This window comes from Calidris pugnax, unplaced genomic scaffold (genome assembly GCF_001431845.1).
Source record: "Calidris pugnax isolate Ruff unplaced genomic scaffold, ASM143184v1 scaffold42, whole genome shotgun sequence".
Taxonomy (NCBI): Eukaryota; Metazoa; Chordata; class Aves; order Charadriiformes; family Scolopacidae; genus Calidris; species Calidris pugnax.
Genome location: NW_015090920.1, coordinates 4,531,343 through 4,548,834, shown reverse-complemented (window position 1 = coordinate 4,548,834; position 17,492 = coordinate 4,531,343). Strand labels below are relative to the sequence as shown.

At 45.5% G+C, this 17,492-nt stretch overlaps 1 long non-coding RNA gene across 1 annotated transcript; it reads right to left on the bottom strand.

Annotated features, from left to right (window-relative positions):
• Positions 1-8,061: 8,061 nt before the first annotated feature.
• On the bottom strand, positions 8,062-14,460 carry LOC106892591. The gene is made up of 3 exons (XR_001412890.1): positions 13,079-14,460; positions 8,558-8,759; positions 8,062-8,183 (listed from the first exon to the last, which is right to left on the bottom strand). It is a non-coding gene; the product is annotated as an uncharacterized LOC106892591 (long non-coding RNA).
• Between the last annotated feature and the right edge of the window lie 3,032 nt (positions 14,461-17,492).

Genomic DNA, 17,492 nt, shown 5'->3' with positions numbered 1-17,492 from the left:
GGACCTGCTGACCCACACCCCACGGGGACGGCGAGCAAAGGTATGGGATCCTTACTCACTGCTTCCCCCAGAGTAGTTTTACAGCTTCTTCCAGGCCAGCATTGGAGACAAGTGACCTCAAATAAGATGGAGATACCCGTTTCACTCCTGTGGTCGTCGGGAGATTGGCGATGGCCGTGATGAATGCCTTGAAGTGAGGGGATGGGTCAGCATTCCAGGTGGTGGAGCCAGTTCCGAGGAGGGTACTGGAAAGATAAAAAGGGTTGCCAGATCTTACTATTTCAGTCCAAACCCTAAAATACAACATACTTTATCTAAAAAATCTCACCTCCATAAGACATGCAAGTGCAATTAGCAATGGTGTCTAAATAAAGGAATGCATTTGTCTCTGAATGTGGCTATTACCCCTCAGGTATGTATTTAGTTGTATTTATGTGGTTTTGATCAGTCAAAGGCCCCAAGAATTTATTTATACCCAAATCAGATGTGTTTGTCAGCATTGTTGGCATGGCACCAAGACTGAGTTTTAATTATTTTACTTGTCCGTAGTTTAGGCAGTGAGCTTTGCTGCTTTACTTTCCATCTGGGTTCCCACTTAGAATTAAGTGACAAGAAAATAAAAGAAAGTCACTATTATGATCCTTCCTGGCAAACGTTAGCACCGAGTGGGATTTGAAACAAACAAACCCAAGACAATAGACTTCTGCTCCTCTCTGCCTGCTTCTTCTTTTGTCTCCCTGCTGGACAAGGTCCCACCTCTCCCGTGGCTGCCACCAGCTCCCCACAACACACCCCTGGCATCGCGGCAACGCTGGCACCAGAGCCAGGTTTTGGGATGGGGTCAGATGCCCGTCCTGGTGCTGAGCTGAAGAATCCAGCCTGGACTTCTCCAACTGTGTCTGGTGAGAGCGACGGGTCCAGCAGCCGGGGGCTGGAGCCATCCCTCCCCACCCGAGACCCCGGCACGGTGGACACCTTGCAAGGTTTCATCCCCTGGGACAACACCTCCAGCTACAGCACCTCTGATGGGTAAACTGGGCATTGGGAAGAGCTATTTCTCCAGCCCTTGTGGGGAAGGAAAATCCTAGTCCTAGTGGATGGGGAAGGAAAGTCCTAGTTTCCCTGTGGATGAATCCATGTAGGAAGGTGACTGCGGCTGGGGGGGAAGGTGAGAGGGTGTTTACGTGCTGCAATGTTAAGAAATAATTCTTTGGAGATTGCATGTGACAGAGAGTGACAGGGAGAAAATCCAGCACTCTTAAAAACCTGGTGTTGTGCTGCTCAGCCCAGTGGAGGATTGGCCAGGTGGCTGAAACGTGCCACAAAAACTATTGATTGCTGGGATATTTTTCTCAAAGCGCATGCAAATATTGAAAAAGCAGTGAACTCAGCAGAGCTATTTCTCCATCTGCAGGGAAAAGGAAGAAAGGATCTAAAGCAATTATGAAATTTGGGCTGGAGGATGTCTGCTCAGGAGTCTTAGAGGGTGTGGGCCACACGAGCTTTCAAGCAATGTTTTAGACTGTGGGTGGAAATGATGGGGAGAGGGATAAATGATCATTTGTTATTAAAAATACAGCCCCGCATGGTCTGTGTTGGCTGCTCCAGGGAGCATCACGCTTCCCTGGTGGTGCAGAGCCTGGGGATCCTGCGTGAGCTGCAGTGACAGGTCTCACTCACTAACCTTGCCTCTTCTCTGTCCCTGTCCCAGAGCAGGAAGCGCTGCCACCCCACGCCTGTGCTTGACGTGTGAAGACGATGGGCAGGTAAGCAGCAGGGATGGGGAGGATGTCTTCTCCAAAGACAGAAAGGTCTAAGAGAAGATGAGGATAAAACCTCTCTCCTGCGTCACAGCACCAAGCAGCCCGTGTAGGTCTCATAAGGGACTAAAACTACACTGTGACTGTTAAAGAGTTTTAAATTTTTTTTTCCTTTAACTGAGAGGCAGAGAAAGAAAAAGGAGAGCAAGAGGAGAGAGAGGCAGTGGAGAATATCAGGGCTGCAGAGATGAGAGGAGGATGCTCAGATGGAACCTAGGGGAGAAGCTGGAAAGCAGGGATAGCTTAGAGACAGAGTGAGGGTACAGGGTAGCAGGGAAGTCGAATACGCAGGGGATGGAGAGACCAAAAATGCAAGGAAAAGAAAGATCTAGATCTGGGTTGCAGGATGCCACAGAAGGAAGAGAAGTAATCTCACAGAAAATAAAAGAGGAAGGGGCTATACAGAAATATTTAGGAAAGAGAGGAAGACAGAGAACAAGGAGAGACGTAAAACATGAGCATCTAGAGTAGCCATGGAGAGAAGTAAAGAAACAACAGAAGATGGTAACCAGAAGAAAGGAAGAATTATTGGCACCAGGCAAGAGGAAGGGGCAATACAGAAATATTTAGGAAGGAGAGGAGGACAGAGAACAAGTAAAGGAGAGGAGGACAGAGAACAAGTAAAGGAGAGACGTATAACATGAGCATCTAGAGTAGCCATGGAGAGAAGTAGAGAAACGACGGAAGATGGTACCCAGAAAAAAGGAAGAATCATTGGCACAAGGCAATACCAGAAGAGCATAATGGAATAAAACATTGAGAAATGAGGCAAGAAAAGAGAGAAAAAGCATGAAAAGAGAAATGAGGCAAAATAGGGCAAGGACTTATGAGGCAATTTCATTTTCTGTCCCAAAGTCCCAAATCCTGCAGTATATCCCTACACTATGGCATCTGTGTTTTGAAGGCAAGTGATCCATACACGCACAGCACCAAGCAGCCCGTGTAGGTCTCATAAGGGACTAAAACTACACTGTGACTGTTAAAGAGTTTTAAATTTTTTTTTCCTTTAACTGAGAGGCAGAGAAAGAAAAAGGAGAGCAAGAGGAGAGAGAGGCAGTGGAGAATATCAGGGCTGCAGAGATGAGAGGAGGATGCTCAGATGGAACCTAGGGGAGAAGCTGGAAAGCAGGGATAGCTTAGAGACAGAGTGAGGGTACAGGGTAGCAGGGAAGTCGAATACGCAGGGGATGGAGAGACCAAAAATGCAAGGAAAAGAAAGATCTAGATCTGGGTTGCAGGATGCCACAGAAGGAAGAGAAGTAATCTCACAGAAAATAGAAGAGGAAGGGGCAATACAGAAATATTTAGGAAGGAGAGGAGGACAGAGAACAAGTAAAGGAGAGGAGGACAGAGAACAAGTAAAGGAGAGACGTATAACATGAGCATCTAGAGTAGCCATGGAGAGAAGTAGAGAAACGACGGAAGATGGTACCCAGAAAAAAGGAAGAATCATTGGCACAAGGCAATACCAGAAGAGCATAATGGAATAAAACATTGAGAAATGAGGCAAGAAAAGAGAGAAAAAGCATGAAAAGAGAAATGAGGCAAAATAGGGCAAGGACTTATGAGGCAATTTCATTTTCTGTCCCAAAGTCCCAAATCCTGCAGTATATCCCTACACTATGGCATCTGTGTTTTGAAGGCAAGTGATCCATACACGTGCAATCCTATCTCAGCCAGCTACTTTACAGTTTGCAGTTCAGCTACTGAAAGTCTTTTATTTACTACTGTATTTTACTAGCAACTTCAGAAACAGTCTCTTCCACAAAGGATTCTCTGCCCCTCCCCTACTTTGGTTCACAGCTGGCCGGGGCTCCTACCTCAGCTTTGTGCTCCTGTCACACTGTCTTCCCAGCAAGCTTTAGAAATCACTAATGACGGTAGAGGGTGAGAGTTTCTCTGGTGTAATTAATGGATGTGTGAAAAAGCCTGCTGGGCCGGACAGGCTGGAGAGGCGCCAGCTACCGAGGGCCAGATCCAAATCTCAGTGGAGCCAAAGAAAAGACTCCAGTACATCTTGTAGGTTTTGGATGGGGGCTCAGGTGCACAGTGGGGATGGGAAAATACAGTGGGGGCCTCCTAAACTGTACGATTGTTTCACAGTTAGTCTTGGATGGTATCTGCAGCAAAATCCTGGGCTGCGGATCTGGCATGGAGCAGCTGTCATTTTGTGACGGATAAAATAAGGTGCGTGGCACCAGGCAGAGCCCCTAGGAACAGGAGCACACAAGAAGAGTCATTCCTGCTAAAATGGGTGGTTAAGCACCACTGAGAAGCAGCAGGTTTCCAATGGAATGTATAGACTGAGAGAGCGAGATGGGTTCTGGGGAAGAGTTCACAGGTTGTGTATGACAGCCCCAAAACCACTGATGTCCAAGGCCACCCCAAGGGTCCCTCTGCTCCACCGTTCCATCCACGGTCTCAGAAGGGTGATAGAGAACCCTGGTGGGCCTGGTATGACCCTAAAACGCTTGGCCAGCAAGATGATGCCTGTTCTTTCAGCATGATGATGGCATCGTTTAAGAAGGGAATTGTTTATTAAGTGATTTTTTTTTTTAATAACAAAGCCTATGAAAAATACCACCACCACTGCCACAGTGGGAGTTGCAGACCTTTTCTTAGGCAAAGCAGTGACCTTCCTCTCCACCTGTGCCCTTCACCTCCGCTCCTTCAACCCCTTCTGCCTTGGCCCCTGGGACCAGCTCCCAGTGCCTCGTCCCTCCCGTGGCAGTTCCGATAGGGATGGAACGGGGTTGAATCTGCCTCATTTTCTGAAAGCTCCTGAGTAACCAGGGGATGGAGCAGGGTTATTCCAAGGCCGGGGGGACACCTGGGTGTCAGAAATACAGAGCTGAACTGTATCGTGATGTTAGTCGTGGAAGAGAACATAATCAGCCCTCTTTCTCTTTCCTCACTGCACATCTCACTGTGGTTTTGCTTTCAAAGGCCAGTACTGAGAGCAGGACCATCTTGAAAGCCTCCCTGCCTGTGACAGTGTCTCCTTCTGCCCCACACGCTCACACTCACCTGGGTGACACCGCTGTGACAGCAGCCTGGTTTGGCGATGCCACCGCTGCCGGCAACTTGTCATCAGCTTCAAGGCAAATGGCAGAAAGAAAGGCAGAGGTGGCAAGTGCCAGGGGTGAGGAGGAAGAGGAGGAGGAGGCAGCAGGTGGGAATACCCTGCCATGGGTGACCAGACCAGCTCCTGAATCCGCTGTTCCTGGGAAAGGAGAAGAGCCTGGCAGAGGGACCCGACTCCTAGCAGCCCAACTCAGCATCCTGCTGGTCTGCACGGCCGCCCTGGGCCTGGCGCTGGCAGCCGCCCTGCGCTGTGTCTGTGCCCAGCATTGTCACAAGCGGACGGAGGTGTCCTTCAGCCAGCCCGACCCCGAGGTCATCGCCGTCAGAGAGAACGGGGAGGTGACGATGCACTTCCGAAAGATCCGGGAGAACAGCTTCGTGTTGGTGCAGGCTGAGTACAACTGGGTCAGCCCCTCCAGTGGTGGGAAGAAGGCAATCATCTGAACCTCTATGACGCTGGAAAACCTGGCTCCAGCAGCTGGTGGAGGTGGAAACAGCCCAGACCGCACAGCACAGGGTATAGGAAGCACTGGGGGTAGTTCCTCTATAGGATCTACTGATAGGGCCACCATATAGGTAAACAAACTCCAAGCAGCCCGTTCAGACAGAGGTGTTAGTCGAAAGAAGCTAAGCTACAGCTGCTAAGAAAATAGAAGTTGATAGATTGTTCAGTGTGTTACACTTAGCGCAATTAATATTGTATATCTGCTCATTAGCTGTCACTGCAGCCATGACATACGCTTCCTCTGTTGCCTTAAGGGTGTAGCCAAAAATAGAAATTCTTCCTCTCTGCTCTAGTATTCTCTCCTGTTTAATCTCAACAAAAGTTTCTAGTGTTGTATTTCTTTCTAGGAACTAGAAACCCCCGAAATAAACCCAACGTTTCTCATTTAGGAGCTTACGGGTTTGATTCCGTGCACTTGGTGTCTCTCAGATGACAAAATATTTGCCTCAAACTTGTAGATTCCAAGTTTCAATTTGAAAAGAAAAAGCAATAACTCATTAGTGGAGAACATTGATCCGAAGAAACGCTGAATTGATCTACAGGAATGAAACACAGGGTGGCGGACACCAGCTTTTGTGGGGGGAACATGCCTCCTCATCAGGTGCAAATGGAAGAAAACCTCTCCTGTCCATTTGCACCTGACGAGGAAGCTTGTTGTAGCCTGACAGCCAGCATTTACTTGGTCTTTTACTCCGAGTCAGCTCAGTAACACTCTGTGCAGACGCACGCGCTGAGAAGTTCCCTTCCCAGGTCACTTTGGAGATCCCCAGCAAAGGCTGCGTGCAGAGCTAACAGCATCCTTGCCCTCTGAGTTTCTGCAAACTTCTCTCCGACTGTGTGGTTTGCTGCAGGAGGCCACTACAACAGCCCTCAGAAAACATGAAGATCCTTGACACCTTCTCAGAAGGAGAGGTGATGACAGCAAGGGTCAAGGTTTGTTTTACTGCGGCGTTGAAAGAGCCAGAAATAGCCCTGATATCGATCCTCTTGAGACGTACATTTTAGAGCCCTTCAGAGAGTAGGAATCACCCCTCCTGGTGTCCTTTTCTGGGGTGGGAGGGGCTCAGATGGTCCCCAAGCTGCATAACTGGGGACAGATGGTGACTTTGGTGCTGTGGCTGATTTCACAGCCCACAGCAGCCCCCCTGAGATAAGCAGATAACGACGGGACCCTGGTGGCTCACACATCCTTCCCGGTGACAACTTCCCCGCTCTGTCAGGAGAGCCCTGTGGCCATCTCCAACGAGCTGGCCATCTTCATGGTTGACAGTCAGTCAATGCTCTGCTCTCGGGTCCTCCCTTCCCTTGCCATTGACTTCAGAGGGGACAGGTGGGACATAGATGAGATCTCCTGTTCAAACCCCTACAGCGTGATGAACTTAGTGTGGCTTTTGCTAATAGCACCTTCTATTAGTGCTCAGAAAGAGCTGGTTTCTGACCTTGCCACCATACAGCCATTAGCCACGTGGTGCTTTACACTTATACGTGGGGCCAAATTTGTGTTGCGTTAACTTCTAGCCTTAGTGAGCCTTGGGCAAAAGAAACGAGTAAGAAAAGAAGCGTACTCACAAATGCTTGATGTTCTCAACCATTGCAGTTTGAAGAGAAGGGTGGCCTCACCGTGTCCCTTCCACTGCAGAGTTACCAAGGGCGGTGCTGTAATTGAAAAGACATTTGTTTCAGGGCTCAGAAAGATGCCAGGTGAATGGGTTTGTGTTCAGTAAGTCGAGCTTAAGCACTACCTGCTCAGAAGCCTATGGGTTTTTTGGTACAAGTCTAGACACTGACAATGGCATTCCTCTCCCATGTCATGTGCTTTAGAAAGAAATCGTGTTTCTGTAACCCAGCACAGCTGAACTGTGTAGTGACTACAGCAGACTGCCTTCAAGTCCTTGTTAATGCAGCCAAAAAAAAAAAAATCCTAATTAACTGAGAAAATAGGTCAACAAACTCTTAAATATTTAAAGAGCTATCACATATTATTTTAAAAAAAAATTGTTACGATGGCATAGCTGTTTATGAATAAATTACAAATACCTATGGCCTCTTCCAGTATCTCTCTAGGTTTAATGTTACCAAACTGGTACGGCCTCAAAACCATAACCTTCCTCTCCCTGTGACCCAGCACCACTTCTTGCCAGGCTGCAAGGCTTTTGCGGAGATGTTTGATTAGGATAGCAGCACATCCCCACCACTCTCCCTCCTGCCAAACTCTGCCTTGTGTTAAATTTATGCAGCTCCAGTATTATTAGTAGTAAAACCAGTAATGGTGAGCTCTGAGGGACACAGCTCCTTTGAATTAGTAATGAGTTGTGCTACTTTGCGGGCTTGGCTGAGACCTAAAGTGCTTGTGTTTTTTGGTGTTTTTTTTTTCTTGACTTCTGAATGATGTTTCGTTTATTGTAGTTGCCATGACAAGAGGGATGGAGGTTTTATCCCTTCTTAAGGCTGTTAAAAACATGAGCACTGATTAATTTATTAAAAGGCAAACCATACAAACGCCCCCCATTCTTAAGCGACTCGCCTTGTGTGGAAATCATCTGCGCTCATGTTTGGAACAGATTTAGGAAAAAAAAAAAGACAGAATTAGGGGAAAAAAAGGCATAAAGCATTCTAATAGTTACTGGAGGGACAAGTGAAAGACTTGCCTCATTTCCCTCTGGAGGTGCATGGCTGTGTTGGTCACAGATCCCCCATTTCCAGCAGAATGGCTCAGTTCCTCCAGTGCACGTCAGCCTCCAGCCATCCATGGTCCACGTTAGGCTGCCATCCCTCTGAAAAGCGACAGGACTTTGGGTCAGAATTACTGACCAAAGGTGTGGAAAGCAGCTCAGAGTCAGCTCTAACGCACATCTACCCTGGGCCTGTCCCCCCGCCAGCCAAACAGGTGTCAAAGGCAGTTTTGGCAGTGAAAACTCCTATGGCTTAAATCCTCCACTGCCGTTACAATGCTCGAGCTATCCCAACTAAAAAAGAAAAAATAAAAAATTTAGAAATAACTAACTTGCACACAAGGCGTGCCCGCTCATCACACCCTTACTTGCACTCTCATTTTCCCATCTTGTGTCTCTGTGATTCCTTCTTTTCCTCAGCTCCACAAAAATATAAACCACTGCCCCATAACCATCAGCCCTGCACTAATTCTTACCACTTTTCTGTCTGAAATCACTCTGGTTTTGCCCATCATCAAGCCTTTCCTTGACTCTGTTCCCCTCTGGTCCAGGACAACACTGTCTCATGCAGTTATTATGAAGATCTGGCTGGGTGGCTTGGCCAGCCCTTTTGGCCCAGCTTCTGCAGCTACTCAGGACCACACAAGCCAAGGGAGGCAAAGCAGCAAGGCCAGGAACCTAGAGAATAGAATCACAGAATTGTCAGAGTTGGAAGCGACCTTCTAGAGATCATCTAGTCCCACTCCCCTGCCAAAGCAGGGTTGCCTAGAGCAAGCCTCAGGCCTGCATCCAGGTGGGTCTTGAAGGTCTCCAGAGAAGGGGACTCCATGACCTCCCTGGGCAGCCTGTTCCAGGGCTCTGCCACCCTCACCCCAAAGAAGTTCTTCCTCAGATTTGAGTGGAACTTCCTCCTAGAAGCAAACAGCCCGGGGAAATGATGCCTGGGTTGCCTTGCTGCGGGATGAAGGTTCCTCCTCTCCCTCTCCCCGGAGGGCTTGCCCCTGCTTCAGCCAGCTCCTTGGTGGAGCTGCAGATGCAGGTGTTATATATTCACTTAGATTTCATTAACGATGAGAAATGCTTGTAAAAGGATGAGGAGGTGCTCCCTTCCTTCCATCCCCCTCCCTCTCTCCCAGAGGGCAGAGAAGGACACAGGAGGTGGTGACTGCCCTCGGAGCACGAGCTGCTCAGGGATCTCTCCCACCACTGAACCCTTTCCCTTTGTGGGTCTCGTCACAGCAGCCCCCTCTTTCCTCATTACCCCACACACAACTCTCCCAGGAAAGCGTTTTGTTACATGATGTATGAAGGATCGTGTCTCAAACCACATTTTACTGTATATTTAAGTGCATGTTTTGCTGATTTACTGCTCTTCCAGAGAACATCTCCCTTCCCGAGCCGGGCAGCCCCATAAAGGATGTATCAGCTCTGACTAACGATTATTAGCCCGTCCCAAGGTTAGGGACCACAATCAAATAACACGTAGGAGGGAAGCCAGACTCCAGCTTTACTGGGCTGAGGACAGAGATCACGGGGAGTCTCTTTGAATCTTCAGATTGCAATATCCATTACAGATCGCCACCTTCGAGTGTCAAAGCCTAATTTGTGGCGGAGAAAATGTGTCGCCGTTTCCAAGGGGGGAGTCAAAAGATCAGCCCGGCTGTCCATCAGCCGCCGCTCTTGGTGGAGGTCGGGATGCTGGTACCAAGGACGTGGGGATGCTGGTACAGAGGGGAAGGGCGGGAGAGGTGACCCCTTGATCATTATTATGCAAACACAGGGCCAAAAAAAGGGGAAAAACATTTAAGTCGGAGGCGGGGGGGGGAGAGGGTTCCTGGGGGGCTCCCCCCCCGGCCGCCCCCCCGCGCCGCCGCCAGGGGGCAGCCTTGCCCCGGCCATGGCGGCTGCCGCCGGCCCCGCTGCTGGGAAAGGTACCGGGTACCTCCAGGCTCCGCGGGCCCGGTACCGGGCAGGGAAAAGCACCGGGTGGCGGCTGCCGCCGGCCCCGCCGCCGGGAAAGGCACCGGGTTCCGCGGGCCCGGGGCCGGTACCGGGCAGGGAAAAGCACCGGGGACCTCCCGTCTCCGAGGGCTTCAGGTCCCCGTCGGAGCAGAGGATGCAGGCACAACCCAAAGGCGGGGATGGAAGAAGGGAGGAGAGACCCAGGAGCTCGGCATCCCTCTCCCCCGCCACTCTCCCAACTGCCAACGCACCAAAAACCGAGGCCCCCGGCCCAACCATCAGCCCAAATTTTTCCCTTCAAGGTCTCAAAGGGCTGATGTGACTTTTATCTTAAAGGAGATGAACATAGAGGCTTGATTTATTTGGCAAAGCCCCCACGTTCTTTCTGGAGCAAATACATATTAATTCTCATCTGTTTGTCAGGGGGAATTTAACAGACGCTAAAAAGTCATTGAGAGTTTTCTTCAGATGGAAGTTCCGTTCAAAAACGGAACAAAAAAGATGAATTTGCATGAAAAAGCTTAATAAAGTCTTCTTTAAATGAAAACCACTCAAGGCTTGACTGTTAATCAAAAGGACATTACTTACCTTACTCGGCATCACTGAAACCAGAATCTGGCAGTAAGTTCTAAAAAGGAACCTTTTTCTCTTTCTTTACAGTCACAATTTATAACAGCTGAATTATTGGCTATAAATACTCTTTTCCTTCTGCTAATGTATTGTGCTTCTGGGATTGTTCAGAGCAAACGTTTTGTTGCTAAGACAATAAACTCCTAAACTGGGGCTTCTGGAAAAAAATTTCAAGCAGCAGCTATTGAAAGAATACCACCATGCCGTCTCATCGGACTAAACCAAATTTCACTTTCCGTGGTATTGAAAATAAATTTATTTATTTTAAACATAGAAAGCTGCTGCTTGCAATGTGCTGGAGCGTGTTCATGTCTATAACCAAAGCTAAAAACTGGAACGGGGTGAACAGCAGAGAAAGTTCGCTCTTTAAAGTGAAAAGCTAGACAAGCAAAATATATTCTTAAATAGATGTAAAATACTAAATTATAGAACTCAGAAGATATGGATTTAATATACATCCTGTTACACGTGGAGAGCAATTTTTCCCTATGTAATGTCCACTTTATTTTTTAAAAAAACCAAATACCTAAAAACCTGCCAAAAAAGCTGGTACCAGATAGATTTGAGTTTTCTTGTTTTTTAATCGATGTCCCAAAAGATGGTATAAATGAGAGTATTTGGGAACACCGACAGGCCATAGTAGAGCTGTACACAGCTTTTCATGCTCTTTATAATCAGAGAGGTTACACGTCAGTGTTACGCACCACAAATACATGTCACCTGCTCAGAAACATGACAAAAAGTCAGGCTCCACAGACCGCAACCGCTTCTCTTCTATTCCACACAAAAATCTCACGTATCACAGCTCAGCCACGTTTTTAACATTTGGAGGGGCCAGAAAGAGCGGGTTTTGTCAGCGCAGGGTGGTGACCCCCCCCCAGTGCCTTTGGGAAGTGGGATTTGGCACCGGCTTGGGGAGAGATCTGTGCGTGATGCTCGCAGACAGCCCAGCTGAAAGGATACAGGCTTCCCACATTAGCACTCCGTGAGGTGCAGCAAATACAGTTACCGTATTAGCTGGCTGAAATTGTGTCATACTCTTTATTTTTAGTAAGCTATTACGCCTCTGGGATATATTTTATTTAAGAGGGAATCGGACTTACGCAGATGTTGCAGCGAGTTTTCGGCAACTGGCTGTGAGGCACCTGAAGGAATGTGTGTGTGTTTTCAGAGCCTGAGCCAAACACTGCACACGCAGCTTTCTAAGTCCCAAGTCACTTTTTGGAAATTACGATTAATTTTTCAGCCAGTGAGCTAAAATATTTCAAGGGGGGAAAAAAAATATTGTCATCTCTATTAAAAAAATGAACTCCTGAAAGTTCTCTAATTCAAATCAACATTACGAAACAGAATAAGCAAGAATTTGCTGAGGAACTTGGCAAACCCCCTCATGTTCCCATCATCTTCTCCTCAAGAAGAACACTAAAACCATAATTTCAATGGCTAAAGTTCTTCTGTGCCAGCACAAAAAGCTGACTTTTGCTTCCCCGAGCAGCATCTTGGAAAGCTGCCCCGTTTCTCGGTCACAGTTACCATCATGCTGCTATGGGATGGCATCTTCCAAGAAGACAGCATCTTCTTAGAGATGCTCTCCAAGCAGATGAGAGCATCATCTTGGTGATGACACCAACATGACAGCTAACTGGGAGAAGTTTTAAAGAAAAAAAAAAAAAAAGGGGGGGTGGGGGAATTTAGGTTGAAGATAGGGAAAAAAAGAGGCTTTATCACTTACAGCTAACTGGGAGAAGTTTTAAAGAAAAAAGGAATTTAGGTTGAAGATAAGGGAACAAAAGAGGCTTTATCACTTGTTTCACCAAACACTGTTGACAACAAGTGGCAAAACTGCATGAAGAAGGCACCAGGAAATAAAGACAGAATTTTGTGACATCTTGGGTCTGGGCTGTGCAGCAGACAAAGGACACTGACGGGGAAGGACTCCAGTCACAACGCTAAGAAACGGAGGGAGTGCAGAATTGCAAAAGCTTTTGTCAATAGAATTTCATACCCAATTATTGTCACGGGACCCTCAAATTTTATTTCCTGCGATTCTTCTGGCAAAAGGCCAGTTCTCACATGACCTCTATAATTTTTTTAATCCTATCAATGAAATGGTCTTTCCTTCGAGGCAGCCCATTTTCTTCCCTTTTAAGCGAGTTGAATTCCCTCAGAATTTGGAACTGCTTCGTAAGAAAACTGACCATAAAGAGTAAGCTTTCTCTTACAGAGGGGAACTAACATCAGCATGCTAACATCTGCAAGCCTTTGATTCCATTACAGTTATACTAGATGGAGGACACCGAGGATGCCATCCAAAGAGGCTTTTTTTTTTCTACTTCACAACTGGGTGAAAAATGGTTGTGCCAGGTGGCAACTTTGAACACAGGTAAAGAGCAGAGAACACCCACCAGGATGGGATCCTTAGGAGATGCATGTTCTCTTCCGTGGGCTGCAAGCTGTTGGGTATCGGCTGTTTCTCCGAGCAGGAACCACAAATCACTTTCTTCTCTCGTGCCTGGTTCTGGTCTGGGTGAGCAGCACGGGGTCGGCGTTGATCTGAACCTACCAGACAGCCTGAGAATTAACAGGTTATTTTATTGCTTAACAAATCCAGGTGATGGGATCAACCCAGCGGGGCTCTTTTCTGCACAGCAATGCCAAAGGCCTTTGATCTCCCTGCCCTCCCTGCCCAAAGCTGCAGTTGGACTCAGCAGAGCCCGATTCCCCGGCAGCTATTGCTCATTTTCTTGTCACTCCACAGGTCACCCGCTGGCAGAAATCTCTGCGGAAACGCATCTAAAAATATTTTGCAAACTTGGCCTCCGCTGATGAGAAAATTAAGTGGGGGCTCATGCTCCCATCAGCTCCAGACTTGATTACTGCAATTTGATGGACCGAGAAGCTGATATTCCCCCGAGACTGCAATTTGCTTCGGGAGCCGCCGAGAGGCCTCATTGGCACCAATTGCTTCCAACGCGTCTCTCTTGTCCTTTTAATCACTAACAAATTTAATTTCCCTTCTCACTGAAGAGCCCACTCTCCACCTTTCTGGCACCAGAACAATTTAGAGGCCCCTTTTATGACCTCTGGTACAGCTCCAGGTGCCAGCATGGAGCCCACCTCTATCTCCTGGCTTTGCTTTCTCCGGTCCCGCACACCCAAAAAGCCATAGAATCGTCTAGGTTGGAAGAGACCCTTGGGATCATCGAGTCCAACCATCTACCCTACTCTACAAGGTCATCCCCTACACCATGTCCCTTAGCACTGCATCTAATGGGACAGCCCAATCTACTCCAGAAGATTACTCACCATCCTGCAGGACGTTCCCTGTTGAAAGAGAATTTTACAGGAACCGCACACATAAAACTCGGAAGAATTTAATCCAAAATGCCTCCTCCAAGAAGTCACAGTCTGATGATGAGAAGTGATAACGGGGTTTGAGCAGGAAAAACAGCGAAGAGGAGACAATCTTCCTCTCCTGCCATTATTCTGATACGACGAAAGAGATTCGGTTTGTTAGACGCAGGCCATCAAATCTAAAGTAAAATACTCTCCTGGTGTGCTACGTTATCACCGAGCTTTGTTAGAACAATGGCAGGGCTCTTCAAACAGCTTCCCCAGGGAGATGGCTCCGCAGCTTAACAGCCCTCTCACTGGAGATGTGCAAGTGTAACCAAGGGCAGAATTGAGTCTCTTGTCTATTTAACGCCTTTGCGAGGGGGCTGCGTGTGTTTCTGGCACTTTATAATAATAGTAATATAAATGCATTTGGATTATAACAAAATGGAGAAACTATGATTTAGCCCTTCGCTGTGTTGTAATTCCCAAATGCATCAACATCTATTTAAGTGCAAAATAGTCTCCGGTTTACAAACACAGTGCTGCAATCATCTGCTGTAAAGGTTCTCTATGAGATTAGGACTCAATACAAAACACAACTCAGTGCCGGAAATTTCATTTTTAATGTCAAAATAACGTCAGAAAAGTAGCTCTTTCGCCATGTGCAATCTTGCAAAAAAAAAATGTATACCAGGGACTTGGTCCTTTCTAGTGATTTCTACGTATATAACTGCTCATCTCTTATGCACGTATGCACTTGCACATAAATAAATGTGCTTGCAGACAGACAATATTTCATCTTGCCTTCTAACCTCCTGCTGTCAAGATATTTCCACGGGAAACCGTACACAAATAAAACCAACAGCTCCTCCTTCCCTGACTGCCAGAATAAGGTAGGGGACTACTTCTGTAAAACCACGCTGCCGGATCACTCACCTTTTGCTCCCTGAACAAGCACAACTGCGCAGCTTCTGCTGAGATCACCTTTTCTGTCTCGTAATCTATTCGCACTAACTAAAGGATTCTGAAGAAATAAAAAAACACAACCGTAATTTTGATTCTAACTACATAAAAAAATGATTTATCTTGGATCTATTACTGGAGTCATCAAAAGCTTCTCAATTTAGAGCACAAAAAGGGAAAAAAGCAACTCAACACAAAGTGCTAAGATTCCCTGTGATGTCTGAAGTGCTGCTTTATTGTTTGGGTGTTTTTTCCCTCTGCTACCATTAGAAGGGATTACAGATATGCAGAAGGTAAGAAGTGTTGATGATCAAGCAAATCCTTATGTTTCAACATGGATGAAGTTCTCGTTTGCCATCAGTTTTGCCTGATGATGTTCAATACTAGATATCCCTCAGTTAAATTTACAGCCAAGAAGCTGGAAAGATTCAGAACTGTTCTAACCCTCTACCGAAAAACCAGTGGAGTTCAACAAATTAATTTTCAGCTGATGATAATTTGCGGTATTCTGAGGACCTTCCCCAAGTTTAGTTCATAAAATATTTCTGTACAGTTTACGAGTTATTTTTTTTTAAAAAGACGACACAAACAGCTTAAGTTCTTAGCCACGAAAGAACAAAACACAGGTAACAGAAGCAAAAAGTTGACCTAGAGGAAAAGCAACTTTACCTTATTTACCTATTAAGAAAAGTAAATTCAAAACTAGATGTTTAATAGTTCAATACTAGATTTTCCATACTAGATATCCCTCAGATAAATTTAAAGCCAAGAGGCTGAAAACATTCAGAACTGTTCTAACCCTCTACTGAAAAACCAGTGGAGTTCAACAAATTAATTTTCAGTTGATGATAATTTGCAGTATTCTGAGGACCTTCCCCAAGTTTAGTTCATAAAATATTTCTGTACAGTTTATGAGTTATTTTTTTTAAAAAAGACGACGCAAACAGTTTAAAGGCTTAGCCACGAAAGAACAAAACACAGGTAACAGAAGCAAAAAGTTGACCTAGAGGAAAAGCAACTTTACCTTATTTACCTATTAAGTAAATTCAAAACTAGATGTTTAATAGTTCAATACTAGATTTTCAATACTAGATATCCCTCAGATAAATTTAAAGCCAAGAAACCGAAAAGATTCAGAACTGTTCTAACCCTCTAGTGAAAAACCAGTGGAGTTCAACAAATTAATTTTCAGTCGATGATAATTTGCAGTATTCTGAGGACGTTCCCCAAGTTTAGTTCATAAAATATTTCTGTACAGTTTATGGATTTTTTTTTTTAAAAGACGACGCAAACAGCTTAAAGGCTTAGCCACGAAAGAACAAAACACAGGTAACAGTAGCAAAAAGTTGACCTAGAGGAAAAGCAACTTTAACTTATTTACCTATTAAGAAAATTAAATTCAAAACTAGACGTTCAATAGTTCAAGACTAGATGTTCCATACTAGATATCCCTCAGTTACATTTAAAGCCAAGAAACCGAAAAGATTCAGAACTGTTCTAACCCTCTACTGAAAAACCAGTGGAGTTCAACAAATTAATTTTCAGTTGATGATAATTCGCGGTAGTCTGAGGACCTTCCCCAAGTTTAGTTCATAAAATATTTCTGTACAGTTTATGGATTATTTTTTTTTAAAAAAAGACAACGCAAACAGTTTAAAGGCTTAGCCACGAAAGAACAAAACACAGGTAACAGAAGCAAAAAGTTGACCTAGAGGAAAAGCAACTTTAACTTATTTACCTATTAAGAAAATTAAATTCAAAACTAGACGTTCAATAGTTCAAGACTAGATGTTCAATACTAGATATCCCTCAGTTACATTTAAAGCCAAGAAACCGAAAAGATTCAGAACTGTTCTAACCCTCTACTGAAAAACCAGTGGAGTTCAACAAATTAATTTTCAGTTGATGATAATTCGCGGTAGTCTGAGGACCTTCCCCAAGTTTAGTTCATAAAATATTTCTGTACAGTTTATGGATTATTTTTTTTTAAAAAAAGACAACGCAAACAGTTTAAAGGCTTAGCCACGAAAGAACAAAACACAGGTAACAGAAGCAAAAAGTTGACCTAGAGGAAAAGCAACTTTAACTTATTTACCTATTAAGAAAATTAAATTCAAAACCATTCTGTTTATTAAAGACGTATAGGCAAAATAACAAGTCATAAAACAAACATCTTAACAGTCTTTAAACATAACAGAATTGATATGCATAATTAAATTTCATTAAGTATGGATTTAATATATGTATTTCCGTTTTGCTTTATATTCCCTTTAGACCCACACCTCCCAACACTCACACACAATATTTAGGCTGCCCCAAGCAATCAACAAGGACTTTGTAAAGGCTCTAACAGAACTCCGTCTTAAAACAGTTTGAAATATTCTTAAATGAAGGAGAAAAAAACTTAACGAAGGAAAAAGGATGTGTCCAGTGGAATCTAAGCAAGTTGTCCGTACTGAATGTCAGAGGTTCAGTACAAAGAGGTAGCTCAGTAAGGGAACTTGCAGTGTTCTGACTACG